This window comes from Equus asinus, chromosome 2, assembly GCF_041296235.1.
Source record: "Equus asinus isolate D_3611 breed Donkey chromosome 2, EquAss-T2T_v2, whole genome shotgun sequence".
In the NCBI taxonomy this organism is placed as follows: Eukaryota; Metazoa; Chordata; class Mammalia; order Perissodactyla; family Equidae; genus Equus; species Equus asinus.
Window position 1 is genome coordinate 129799708 of NC_091791.1, and position 14447 is coordinate 129814154.

Sequence of the window (14447 nt, forward strand, 5' to 3'; positions counted from 1 at the left end):
GTGAGTCTTTTTGGGGTTAGGGGCTGGAGATTAGACCAGAGGTCTTAAGCCCCGAGGTAGTCTCCTGGGCCCTGGGCCCTGTGCACCTGTCCCCTGCCTTTGATGAGATGTACCAGATTACATTTTCTGATTCAGGGATCTGACTCATCCTTGCTCCTGGCCAGTGGGAGCAGAAGCCTCCCAGCAGGGGACAAGCTGACATTCCTTTGGGCTCACAGGAGTCTTTGAGCTCACAGGAGTCGGGAGGGAAGACAGCTGAAGGAGAGGGGAGTTGGGGCAAGTGGTTGGGGGGCGGTTTCAGTCATCTCTGCTCCTGCAGGTTTGTTCGGAGTGGATGCTGCTGCCTCCCACCGTGGAGCTGGCTGTCCCCACCTTCCTCCCAGGGCCGCCACTGGCCTGAGTGTGCACCCTGCTTCCCGGCTCTTCCCCCCTCCTTCCCTTCCTCGGTCACTCCTGCCCTCTAAAAGCTTGGGAACTTCATCTTCAGGCATCTCTCTGCCCCTCTCTCCCTCTCTTTCTCCCCACCCCTCAGCCCTGCACCTGCTCTGCTTACAGAATCTCCCTTCCACCAAGGTTATCCTTAGAGACCTGCTTGAGCCTGGTTTGGATTCACTCTCCTACCCCTCCAGTGGAGCTTTCAACCTTACAGGGCAGTGCTTAAGACGGGGGAATGTGGTGATAACGGTGGAATTTCAGGCATTCAGCAATTGGACTTGTAAGCTGCATCTGGCCTTCCAGGCTCAGCAGACCAGGAATTTGGCACGTCTAGGATGCTGCAGATTTGTTCTCTCTACCTGAGGCTAACGGAAGGCATGTCTTCTTGGCAGCATGCAGGTCTGGCTCTCGGCTCATGGAAAACTACTGGGACTGATTGGTGGGCTCTGGCCTGGACCTCAGTGGAGTCCAATGACTTGGGCTTAGCAGAGTTGTCCCAGGCATTCGAAGAGCCACACCTTCTCCCCTTGGCCAGCTGGCTCTCCAGGCTGGCAGTTGGCAGAAAGCTGGCACCTTGGTAACTAATATTGGTGGCAGGAGTGACAAACTCACATGGTTTCAGGGGCGAGGCAAACACAGTGAGAGTGTGGAGCAGACTGGAGTAAGCAATAGGGAGGAGTGGGGACTGGGGCAACTGGAGAGTCCTGATGTGCCTAATGTAATTCAAAAGAAAATATGTTCTGGCTCCCTGACTGACTGCCAACCTCTGTTAATGCATTACAGGGTCCACAGCTCTTTTCCACATGGTTTCATTGAATTATCATCTCCTTTCTTTCTTGCAGTAATTACCCCCACTTGGCAGATGAGGAAACTGGATCTTAACAAGGCTAAGACATTCTCCTGGACTCATTTAAGGCAGTGATTTGTGGGCAGTGGCTTGAAGATATGCAAAGAGAGTTCTCTGCCCCGACTTTCTCACGGCTCATCACGTTTGGAGGTTGAAATACAACTATCCGAGTCAACCGTTAGGGACGTGATCTGTTCTAACTCAGGATTTCCATTCAAAACGTGCCCCTCCTCCTCCCCCGTAGACTAATTCTGTCCCACCTGTGACAGCGCATCCTGCTGTTCGCCCCATCATGAGGGAGGATCCAGGGGGCCGATGGTGGGGGCCAAAGGGGGGACACGGAGGGCCAGAGGAACAGGGCCCCTGATGGGAAAGAGAAGCCGGAAGAAGACTCTGAGGCCTGGAGGGCCAGATGCTGTGACAGCCCCGTATCCCTCGGCTCCGTACCTGCCCCACACCCACTCACAGGCAAGGGCACTTCCTCGTGGAGACACGGCCTTGGAGGTCTGGAGTCAGACCTGCCACCCATGGCCTTCTGAACTCCCTGGACTACAGTTTCTTCACATAATACAGTGACATGCAAGTTATAATAAGCAGTGACACCAAACACACTTCTGCACGTTTTACGTATTAACTCGTTTAATCCTCACAACGTTTAATCCTCGTTTAATCCCCGTAATCCTAGGAGGTAGGGACCGTTATTATTTCCATTTTGTAAATGAGGAAACTGAGGCACAGTTCATGCGAATGCAGAATTTGGAAACTGAGCAGGTTGTATAAAAGACAAAAGCTGTTCATTAGTTCCCAGCTCAGTCCAAATCATCCATCTATTCATTCCACAAACCCTGTTTCCAGGCGCCAGGCTGAGCGCCATCATTATGGTGGGGCACATAGACCTGGAAACCAATTATTATGAACAATATGACAAATGAGACCTGATGATGTGCACTGCGGGGGTCCAGAAGTGTGGGGAAGTCTGGGAAGGCTTCCTGGAGCAGGTGACACCAGGCAGAGAAGGGGAATTGCTCAAAGTGAGAATGGTGGGTGCAAGGGCCCAGGGCAGGTGTGAGAGACATGTCACACTTGAGGGGCACCAGGAGGCAGAGTGCGGCAGGGGTGGCAGAGGAAGGGCAAGGGGGCTGGGTTTGGGATTATACTACAAGCCAAGGGGAACATTCAGATTCTATCCTGAGGCAACAGGCCTTGAAGGAGGGGAGGAGGGGCTGGCTGTCTTAAATGTTTTTGTTCAAAATGTTTAATAGGTTCAGATTCGAAAAGCGTGAAAGGTATCCAGTGAAAATTCCTTTCAACCCCGTCCAGCCACCCAGGGCCCCTCCTCACGGTCAACCAGTCTCATTCATTTCTTACATGTCCTTCCGGAGAGATTTTATTTCGCTTATATAAACTAATCTCTCCCCCAGCCTCTTTTTCTCTCTTTTTATTTATCTTTACATTTTTAACCCCAAAGATAGCACACTCTTTATGCATCTCTGCACCTTAATTTTTTTCACTTTAAGAATGCGTCATGACGTCTTCTATTTTTGCATGGCTGTGCCAGGGTGCATGGCTAGGGGACGCTGTGCTTTATTTAGTCAGCCCCTATTGATGGACATTGTGGTTTTTTCTAATCTTGAGCTCTTATAGTAAAGGTTGCAATAAATAATCTTGTACATATGTTATATCCTCTGTGTACGAATACACCTACAGAAAAAAACTTTGCAGAAGTGGAATCACTGAGGCAAAGTATACATAAATTTTATTTGCATTAAAATTTTTTTTATTAAAGTTTAACTTTCAAACAGTCAAGTGTACAGCTCAGTAAGTTTTGCATGTGCACACATCTGTGTAACCACCGCCCAGATCAAGGTGTAGCTTACTGTAGGACGTTTCCAGCATCCCCCTCATGCCTTGGCCTGGTCAACACACACCCACCAAGATAATTGCCTAATCTGACCTCTATCCTCATGCATTGGTTTGGCCTGTTTCTGAGTTTTGTATAAATGGAATCGTAAAGAAGGTACTCTCGTGCCTGGTTTCTTTTGCTCAACATTGTGTCTGAGACTCATCCATGTTGTTGTGTTCATCTGTAGCTCTGTCTCATTGCTGGCTATATTCCATTGTCTGAATATACCACAATTTATTTATCCATTCAACTGTTGACGGGCACAGGGCTTGCTTCCAGCATTAGGCTATTATTAACAATGCTGTTATATACATTCTTTCAGGGGACATTATAGAACTCATATCCTTTGGTTATATGCCAACGCATGGGATTCGTCTGCACATTTTTAATTTGGTGGGTATTGTCGGTTTGCCATCCACAGAGGCTGGTGCAACGTGAGGGACGGCCTGTTCCTTCTTCTGCGTGGAAGCGCTCAGCTTAGCACAGCTCCTAGTGTAGACTGACACATTAAAACCACGTGCCCCTGCTCCAGAGGTCATAAGAAAATGCTTTGGGAGCCCTGAAGCCCCACTTGGAGCAAGTGATTATGATTTTGCCATCCTGCCTCACCAGAAGGATCAGGCGAGAGTGAGGAGGAGCAGGGAAAACCACCTCCATCCCCAGAGAAGCCTCGTTAATTAGTAATAATAACCCCTTCCGTCACGTCGCTCTGGCCTTTCTAAAGCACTCTGACGTGCACCAGTGGTTCTCAGCCCAGCTTGCATTAGGGTTCTCTGGGGAACTTTCCAGAAATACCAATGTCAGGGCCCCACCCCCATGATTCTTAATTATTCTTGGGTGGAGCCTAAGCATCAGTATTTTATAAGCTCGCCAGACAATTCTAGTGTGAGGCCAAGGCTGGGAGCCAGTGATAACCCCGAACATCATCCCCTGACGTGGGAGAAACTGGTAAGGTGCTGGGTGCGGGAGGGATTTTTACGTAGTATCTGCAGTATAACCACTTGCTTCCCCTGTGCCAGGAACAGTGCTAGAGCTTTTATAGCCCTCATTTCATTTGAGACTGTATGAGAAAGGCATTACAGCTGTCATTCCCAGGTACCACTGAGGAAAGGGGCTGGGTCGGGGGACTGCCCCAGGGCCACGCAGCTGGGCAGTGGCAATGCTGGGTCCAGAGAGAAGGGCATCTCTGCAGACTCGGCACTCATGCTCACACCTGCCTCCAAGTCCTGCCCACCATTGTGCCCAGCAAAAAAGACTAGAAGGAAATCCACCAAAAGGCTAATGGTGGATATCTTCTGCTGGTGTCATTATGGGGAATTTTTTCTTCCATGTGCTTTTCTGCATTTTTTGAGTTTTGATCAGTGAGCATGTATTAGGCGTATCATCACAAGCTAATAAAAGTCCCTTCAAGTTGCTGAAGTAAATAGCATTGCCATTGTCTGGAGGAGCAAATTGAGTCCAAGGGCATCTGAAGGGACTGAGTGACTGAATCGGGGCCACACTTGTCTCCCTGGCCCACACAGTGTTGCAGACGTCTCAGGAGGTAAGACAAGTGTGGTCTTTACCTGTAGGATGGGGCTCTGGGAAGGTGCAAGAAAATGTCCCAGATTAAAAGCTTGTTTTAATTTGATTATAGATGCTCTTGTAGAATAGCTGGGAAATACGGAAAAATGAAAATAAAGCAAAATAACTTGACATCTCACCACCCAGATGTAAACGGTGGTAAAATTTGAGGACCTATTCTTTCAGACAAGTCTCTATCCACAAATACTCATACAGATCTGAATAAACGTAGTTTTCCATCGGGGTCATGCTGTAAGCATGCAGTTTTGCAACCTTCTTTTTTTAATTCAATATGATGTCATGTGCATGTCAACGAATAGAGATACCTATCAGTCTCGGAATGCCTGCATATTATTGTGTAGCTATGCCATAAAATATTTAGCTATTCTCCTGGTGGTGGACACGTGACTTGTTTCTAACCACATCTTATTTTAAATGTGTCGGAAAATGAATATTTTAATATAGCCCTACCGAAAACTCTAGAGTAAAGTTTTTTTGGTTGTTCTGTCTTTATAGAGTAAAAAGTGGCTGAATTTGAGTGTGTGAATGTGTGAGAGTGTGTGTGTAAATATGAGTCTTCATGGGTTGACTGATTTAAATAATTTAATTTAAAGAATACTAATCCCACAGAAATCTTATCAAGCCTTTTCTCTCTCTCTCTCTCTCACATACACACACACGCATGCGCCATACACACACACACACACACACACACACACACACCCCCCCCAGGCAATCTCGATCTCCCTACATGCAAGGCGCTGGGGCAGCAACGGAGCTGCCTGTCCAGAGGCAGTCATAATTGACTGGCTGAGGGCATTAAGTCCTTGATTAAACTGGCTGTTCATTTGAAGGGACAATTAACCCAGTTAATATTCCAGGCCAGCCCAGCGGGTTCGTCCCCATCAAAGGACATACTGAACAGAAAGTGGCTGCATCACCTTTATAGAAGAGAGTAGGACTCTGGGGTCCTTACCCAAGGTCCACCACCCAGGCCAGGCTGGGGCCATGGACACTTCAAAGCAAGGAGATTCCAAGTCCAGCCAGCCTGGAGTTGTGTGAGCTTGAGTTTGTGGATGGAAAAGGATGTTTCTTCCAGGGAAGTTTTCTCTCACAGATGAGGCCTCCCCGTCTGCTTGACTTTGTCACATCTGCATATGATTCTTGGAGCTTCCGCAGCCATCTTGTGACCATGTGGGGACGTTACTGGCTCTGTCCTACCTCTGAGCCTTTTGCTATGTCACAGCTTTCTTATTGTTGAAGCCAGTTGGGTTGGGGTTCCCTGTTTCAAGCAGCAGGAAGCATCGTGGCTGACAAAATGGGTCCTTCTCATCACCCACCAGCTTCCTGGGGGAGTGGAGGTGAGGAAGCAAACAGACAGGGAAGAATCTTCCTCCTTTTTCTCTTCCAATGCCTGATGGCAGTCACAGGGTAAGGTCTCCCCCAGAGCACACATGTGCCAGTTGCTTGGATCCTAGAAGGTTGAATCCCGTAAGTGTACTTGTTCTGGCCCTAGAGGTCAGCCACGGAGGTGACTGTGCTGGGGGGAGCAGGGAGAGGAAGCCAGGGCCTGGCCTCGATGAGCTACTTAGGTTGGACAGGGCCAGAATATGACTGGCCAGCTGTCAGGCCTGGCCGGGGATCCACAGGCTGGCAGAGTCCAAGAGTGGGCAGGAGTAGGCGCAGGTGAGCAGTTTGGTGGGCAGTGCCAGCTCCTGCAGGAACTAGTAGAACTAACACCCATGATGGAATCGTGTCTTCATGCCAGGCGTGCGCTATGGGTTTGCATGTGTTGCCAGTATCATCTTCCCCACACCTGGAAGATACGTGCTGTAGCCCTATTTTCAGACAAGGGAACTGAGGCCTAGAGCGGTTAAGTGGCTTGTCCAAAGGCACACACTGAGGAAATTGGAGGCAGATTAAAATTTAAGATCGTACAACTCCAAGCCCTTAACCACCCTTTGTCAACTTATGTGTCCATCCATCCAGACACCCAGACACCCAGCCATCATCCATTCTTCTGTTCGTTCTACAAATATTATCTGATCACGTGCCAGGCACTGTGCCAGGTGCCAGGAATAGAGTGATGACAGCCACAGACCCTGCCTTCTCAGCGCCCTGAGTGGGCAGTGGCACCCTTGACTAAGGGCTGATGACCACACTCAGGCTATGGGCCAGTCTTCTCACATCACCCAGGCAGGATTTGCGGAGATACTTTCTCATTGCTGATCCCCTTTGGAATGTTCTGAGCCAGGAGATCACAGTCCCTGCGTTGGGCTTGTCTTGGCCTTGTGTACTTACAAGCTCGGTGTGACCTTGAGCAAGGCACTCTCTCTCCAGGGCCTTGGTTTTCTCATCTGTAGAACTGGGATAAAAATGTCTTGTGTGCTCTTTGCAGGGGTGTTGAGAACATGAAAGGAAATTCTTCTCTTAAAGAGCTTTGCGAACTCCAATGTCTTAGGCGAATATCAAGCAGTAAATCTATTCACCCACGTTTGAGGAAATGGGCTTCTCTTTTTAGTGACCAGCAAGTCTCAGATAAAAATAACCTTTGAAAGCTCATTTGTCATGTGCTTTAGACTTGTCCAGCAAGCACCACTTGGGAACCCCAGAGCCTCACGTGTGCCTATGTCTTAGCCACCCCCACCCTGGCCCCGTCATAAAGGAAGGCGCTGAGGCCCAGATCACTAAGTGCAGCCAAGGATGCACAGTGACTCAGATGCGCTGGTCCAGGGCCTATCTCAACACCACGGCTGCTGGCCATGCCAGGAGAGGGGCTGCTGTTGGCTCAGATATTCTTTGGGGTTCTGCACCAGGAGGGTGACAGAGATGAGTATGTTTTCTTCCAGACGTAAAGGAGAACAAGCGTGGCTCCCTAGTGGCTCTGGGGTGGAGCGACCTGCCAGGTGAGGGGCAAAGCGGAGCTGACACTGCTTGATGCAGCAAAGGGGTGCCCATCGCCCGGCGGGGGAATGAGGAGGCTACAGCCATCGTAAATTCCTGGAAGGGGAGCTTCCCGTTTGTATAGAATCTATAGACTCCTGGGCTGACAAATCCCACATTTATAGGTTGAAAACACGAATTTCTTAATAAGGTAGAGGCTGGTTTTCATTTTTCTCTATTAAAGGCATTTACAAATTATTTATTGATTAAAAGGAATAGAAAAGAAAATCACCACCAAACCTCACGTCACTATGATTTATCTGATGTAAAGGTTTAGGATATCCCGAACAAGAGCTGGGGCTTCAAAAATGCAGAAATAAATTTTTCAGTACCAAAGAATCAATAAACTACACTCAAGTTGAGACATAAAGCAGTATGTGGAAGGAGCTCTGGAAGTCAGAGACGTCTATGGAGGTGTGTGTGTGTGTGTGTGAGTGTGTGTCTACATGTGTATGTTAGATGTTTGTGTGTCCTTGTGCATGTTGTATTGTGTCAGTGTGTATGACAGTGTGTGTTTGTGTGTCTTGTGTATGTGAGTGCATATGTTGTATACGTGTCTCTGTGTGTCTGTGTGTTTAGCATGCGTGTGTCTGCTCACGTGTCTGTGTTTGTGAGTGAGTGTGTGTATCTGAGTGAGTGTGTGTGTGTATGACTTGGAAGTGACCCACTGTACCTGTTCCACGATTACACAACGAGCACTGGGGACTGAATAAACTGGTATCCGGGGGGCACTGGCGTGCTCAGCTATCCCATTGGGCCTCTGATGGGTTCAGTCTTCCTCCCCTTCCCCTGGAAGTTTGCCCGCTGACCTTTCACCCTCCCTGCCCCTCACATGTTTGTGCAGGCCTTCCTGCTGCCCAAGTGCTGCTCCAGGCACTGGCAGGAGGCCTAGCCCTTTGCCTGTTACAAGCTCAGCCATCTCTTGCCCTTACACCCCGTGACCTTGGACAGCCTCTTCTCCTCCCTGGACCTCAGGCAGGAAAGCGAGGTGGTGACAGGCTCCTCTGGCTTTGACGTTGTCCACATGGAAGCTTCCTGCCCCTGGTGAGCGGGTGGGATCTGGGACCTCGTCCAGGAACCATCACACACACCACACTCCCTTCCAGACTAGACACTCCTTCAGGGCAGGGACGAGCACTTCAGTGTCCCAGCACCAGCAGAGGGCCTGGCACTGAGCGGGGCTGTGGAAGCACGTACAGGAGGAGGGCAGGCTGACTCAGTGGAGCCAGTGCTCCTGGAGCCTCCTCCCCGGCGCCCCAGCCCCAGATGCAGCCCTCAGAGCTCTCACTCACTCTCTTTCACCTCGACTGCACCAGGATCACCTGGGGAGTGTTTACAAGTAGTGGTGCCCAGGCCCCCCAGACCAAGTGAGTCAGCATTTCTGGGTTTGAGGTCCAGCCATCTGCATTCTCATTATTCCCCAGATCACTCTAACACATGGGGAGAATGGAGAACCGCTGTCGGGGTGACCACGGCATCTCCAGGCACTGTCCACAGACTCTGTCTCATGGAGACCGAATCACAGGTCTGCAGCCAGCACTCTGCTTCCGGGTTTCCTGCCGAGCTCATAAAATACAGATTTCAGGACCACTCCACAGTTTCTCACTCCAGTGCTCTGGCCTGGACCTGGAAATCTGCATTTACATCAGCTCCTAGGCCTCTGGGACGCGCAGGTCCTTCTGGGACCCAGTGGCAGGAGGCTTCAGTGGCTCAGCCACCTACAGTGTGGTGCGCATGCCACAGGCTGCTTTAGAATAAACATCATCAGTGACAGGAAACCCTAACTTCCCCTAACTGACCCCCTCCTCAACTCTCATACATCCTTTAAAAACCAGTCTGCTCCTGTTCCTTCCTTTTTCAGGGCTCTGATGACCAGACCCTAATCTCTAAGGCAGCCTATGAAGACCTGTGGGGTCTGGCCCTGCCTGGGACCCTCTTGAGCCATCTCCGATGGCCGGAGGGCCTCTGTGTGTACAGCTCGCTGCCCGGCTTGCTCCTGCCCATCTCCCCACTTGGCTGGGCTAAAACTCCTGCTCGTCTCTCAGGGGTCCCCTGACCCCAGGTGGGCCCAGGTCACCAGTTTCTCTGTCCTACGGCTCCCAGAGCCCCAGGATGAATCCTGGGGCCTCCACCAAACCATACCCTTCAGGAGGGCAGGACCTGAGTCAGTTTTGCTCACCACTATTCCTGGTAACCCACATGTCTGCCTAGGGCCTCCCATGTAATGGGTGCTCAATAAATATTTGCAGAATGAATAAATGACACAATACAAACGCACACTTCTTGAGTCTCTTTGTTGCTCACTCTGAAGAGGCTTCCCAACCTCACTGAGTGAGCAGGCAGGGGAATGTGAAATTGAGGATGTTCAGAAAGTGCAGAATGCCACCACACCTTGCATGTGTGTGCATGTGTGTGGGCAGGCACGGGCCTATGTGTGTGCATGCATGTGTATGCGTGTGCCTGTGGTGCCTGGTAGTTAGAGGCTGCATTTGGGTTGAACTCAGGCAGCTTGGCCCAGGGCCTTTTTCTAACAATCACACAATGGCTCCTGGGAGTCTGGTTTTTCTCCCTGGAATAGGGCCGTCCTCCAGGTGTCTGCAGTGCGCAGCCGCACACAGAGCCTCAGTGCCCACAGGAAAGGGGAGAGAGGGTTCCCCAGTTGTCTGTGGTTTGACCACTTTAGGGTAGTCGAAAGAGCATGGCTCTGGAGTCTGACCGGGGTGGTTTCAAATCCAGGCCTTGCCCTTTCCTCGCCAGCTTTGTGACCTTGGGCTGCTTCCTCATTGTGCTCCTGGGCCCAGTGGGAATAATGCCAATGGCCCACCCAGCTGGGAATGTTCTGATCGGTGGGACTGGCTGGTGATGCAGTGAGCATTGTTCTCACCTTCTCAAAGGGAATCTTTCTCCAAACACCTGTCTCCTCCTCTTGATCCTCCACCAGTGCCCGGCACAGAGCAAGACATACAGTTGGTACTTAATAAAATCTTGTTAGCTTGATTTAGCACCTTGTTTGGAGACTGGCACATAGTAGGTACTCAGTAGTTCCCGTTCACTCCTTGAGACAGTGCTGGCCTGAGACTTAGGGACTCGGATCACAGCCCAGTGGGGTGTGTGTGTGTGTGTGTGTGTGTGTGTGACTTGAGCAGGCACACTCCCTCTTTCTGAGCCTCAGCCTTTTCCCGGGATGAAAGAGGAGGCTGAGCCACAGCCGCTTTGCGCCTTCCCTGTTACATTCTGTCTTGTTTGAGATGGTTCCACCTATGGCGCTGAGGTCCTGGCGTGGGTGCCCTGGGAGGCTGGTGCAGATGAGGGGCTGGCTGCCAGCACACATCTGGGCGTGTTCCTGGCCTGCAGGAGCGGGAGCAGTGTTCCTTCCCTACCTGCTGATAACAGAAAGTTGCTCCTTCAGCTGAGCCGGTCCCCTCTTTTGCCCTGAGCGATTGGATGAAACTTATCAAGCCTCCTCATCTAGAATAAATATTCTTGAAATGGAGCGAGTTATAAATAAGCAAGCAGCAATATCCTGTGTTATGAATATATAATTTCCACCTTTAATAGCTGACTAGGCCCCAGGGACTGTCTGAAAATGGCCTGTCTGGTCCTGATATTTTATGTTTTTCAAAAAAGGCCTTCAAACTTTTGTTTCTTAGCCCTTGGAGAGTTAAGTCTCTGGGGAAAATAATAAGAGTTGAAAGTCACAGTGAATCCATACGCCAAGGGGAAGTACTTTTTCCTGAAATTCCAGAGAATGCAAAGGCTCAGGCAGAATCCTAGAGTGAAGGCTGGGGGCGGCGGCATAGCTTGGCTGGTCCCACCCCCTCATTTCACAGAACAGGAAGTGGAGGCCCAGGTAGGCAAAGATGGGTCCAAAGTCACACAGCAATGAAGTACATTCCAGAAGTCTAGGATGCAAGCCTGTCAGATTCACGAGGCTGTTGGCTGGCTCTCTCTTCTAAAAAGCTGGAGAGCCTGGGGCTCCCTGATTCTGGAGTCCACAAAACCTCACCAGGATGCTTGACAAGGAAGTTCGCCTCTAGCGGCGGCCCAAGCTCTGGATGAGGGGAGTTGTCTGGGCTCAGAGGCAAGACTGAGAGGTCCAGTGAGCACTGGGGGCTGACTTTTCTCACTTAGATCTTCTGGTCAAATCTGCATCTCATCCTGGTGTTCAGGAGCCTCTGACGCCCGTCCTTTCTGCTTCTGCGGCCCCAATACCCAAGGATCAGTGTGGTTACGTGTCACTCCTGCCTGGCGTGCAGCCTGGAGTCATGAAAAGACAGTGGGCTGTGAGGCCCCACAGATCCCAGCAGACCACTGGCCTCTCCACTTCCTGGCTTTGTGATGCCGAACATGCTGGTTGGTAACTTGATCTCCTCATCTGTCAAATGGGTATGGGGATGTTTATCAGAACTAAATGAAATAATGTGTGAAAAGTGCCTAGGATGAGGTCAGGCAGGACCCAGGTGCTATGAATCCCATCCATCCTTCCAGGGCTGCAAGCTCTTCTTCCCTAGGCCACAGCCCTGGAGCTGTGACCATCTCTCACTGCAGACCAGCCCGAGAGCCCTGGATTGGCGTAGTCCAGTGATTTCGTGTTGATTCATCTCATCTCTCAGGGAGGATAAATCTTCTCCAGAACCCTACATTCTCCTCCCTGGTCCCCAGCAGTGTCCAGCGTAAGGCCGGTCACACTGTAGGTTTCAATTCGGGACACAGTAAATAAGCACGTTAGTGCCAGGTACCAGGTCTAGTAATGACTATCAGTTATTGAGCATTGATGGTGTTGCATTCAGAAATGCGTTGACTCCTTTAGTCCTTAGCACAACACCACACTGTTATCCTCATCTTAAAGAGGAGTAAAAGGAGGTTTGCCGAGGTGATTAAGTTGCTCAAAGTGACAGTGTCAGGCATGGCGGGGCTAACACCAGCCTAACGCAAAACCTCTTTTCACCCCTTTCCGTTGCCTTCTTGCAGGGTGAACTGCTTTTTCCAGGATTAGAGTAAAACTGGAAGACAAATGAATTCAGCAGCAGGTCCCCAAATGGTGGGAGCAGGGACAGGTGGGGGAGATAGTAAGGCTTGTGCAGCGTGCGAGTTAAGATGCAAATGTCCTCTCTTGTGGGTCTTGAGGTACACTCATAATTATAACCCAGCATCTGAGGTTCTGATTTTGATGGCATTAGCTTTAACGGCTTTTTTTTCTTTAAAGCCATTTAATTACTAATCAGTGCTGCCTTGCAAGCTAATGTGAGATGCACACTTTGCATCTGGGGACAAGGGCCCTTCTCTGTGGGCAGCTGAGAAGCCTGCCAGGGGCTGCGCTGGGCCAGCTGGTCTCCCGCCTTTGAGAGATTCCCCCATGTCCAGTCCCCAGTCCTCTCTGCCATTGACACTTGTTTCTGAAATCACAGAATCGTATCACATCTTGGAGAAACCTCAGCAATTGGCTAGCCTAGCCCCTTCCCCCCTCACCTCACAAAATGGGAAACTGAGGTCCCTAAATGTGCCATGAGTTGCAATGACTAGAATTTGTGGGGCTTCTTTCTTACTTGCTAATTGATTTCATATACTCATTTGCATTCCTAATTTCAATAGTTAAAAACTTTCCAATGCTAAAACCTCATTTTCTGAAGCTAATTTAGGTCTCATTTTCATTAACAGCTTGGCAACAATCATGCAGTGGAAATTTCTCCCAGGTCGAAGAAGGAGCCTCAGCCAGGAAATTAGGGTGTCTGCTAGCTCCTGCCGTGTGTCTCTGGACAAGCTGAGTCACCTCTCTGGTCTGTGGTTTCCCTCCACAGTCAAATGAGGGGTTTGAGTTATCTCAGTGTTTTTCCAAACACTAGTCTGTAAAACAGAGCATGCCACAAGATGTAAATAATTATTATTCAGAAAAAAAAATTTCTTTTGAAAGGTTACATGGCCTAATAAGTTTGGGCAATGCTGGATTCAAGTTAAGTGTTGTTTGTTTGCCAACATGTGCTATGTGTCATCACTATTACAACACAGTGCCCTGTGGCCCTCAAAGAGGAGGCTAGCTTTTCATGGCACATTTGTCAATGTCTTTTGGAGCACAGGGCTTCCCAGGAGCTTGGAATGGGAAACCGAGGAGGATGGGTCCCAGGTCTCTTCTGCCCTCACTCTCTGGGACTTCTGGGACTCTAAGACACAAGGAATAAAGGAGACAGCTCTTGAGACATCCTCTTAGCCATAAGACTTAGACCACTCACTTCCCCAAAATGTCCCCATGCTCATGTTCAGGGGCTCCCTCAGACCGGACCCAGTGTCCATCTTGGGGTCTGATTTTGCCACTCGGCCAGGAAGCTTGCGCCGACCACACCAAAACTCACCACGCCCTGCCTCGCTGCCCCGGCCAGCCCTTGCTCCCTTCAGCCCAACAGGCTCCTCCCAGGTGAGCCCATTTCTTTATCCTTCCCAGTGCATTATTCCCAGGCTTACCCCCACAAAGCCTTGCTCAGAGGCAGCAGTCTCAGTGCCCTGGAAGGAGCCCAGTCTTGGAATCAGAGCCAGATTCAAATTCTGTCTTTGCGACTTCCTTGTTATGTGGTTCTCAGCCAGCGGCTGAACTTTCCTAATACAGACTGAGCAATGATCGTGGTCCTCACTGACTAGACTTAGGGTAAAGATGAAAAGGGCCTGACATTTTGCTTGGCTTAAGTTCCCTGGAAAACAAAGCCTGAGGCAAAGGCTAGTGTGCTCCTGCCTTTTTAAGGAGTGCAACTCCTGGGACGCAGGAGT

At 50.1% G+C, this 14447-nt stretch overlaps 1 long non-coding RNA gene across 1 annotated transcript; it reads left to right on the plus strand.

Annotated features, from left to right (window-relative positions):
• Positions 1-4058: 4058 nt before the first annotated feature.
• Positions 4059-13615, plus strand: LOC139042178 (uncharacterized). The gene is made up of 3 exons (XR_011498559.1): positions 4059-4133; positions 11861-12044; positions 13350-13615. It is a non-coding gene; the product is annotated as an uncharacterized lncRNA (long non-coding RNA).
• The last annotated feature ends 832 nt before the right edge of the window (positions 13616-14447 follow it).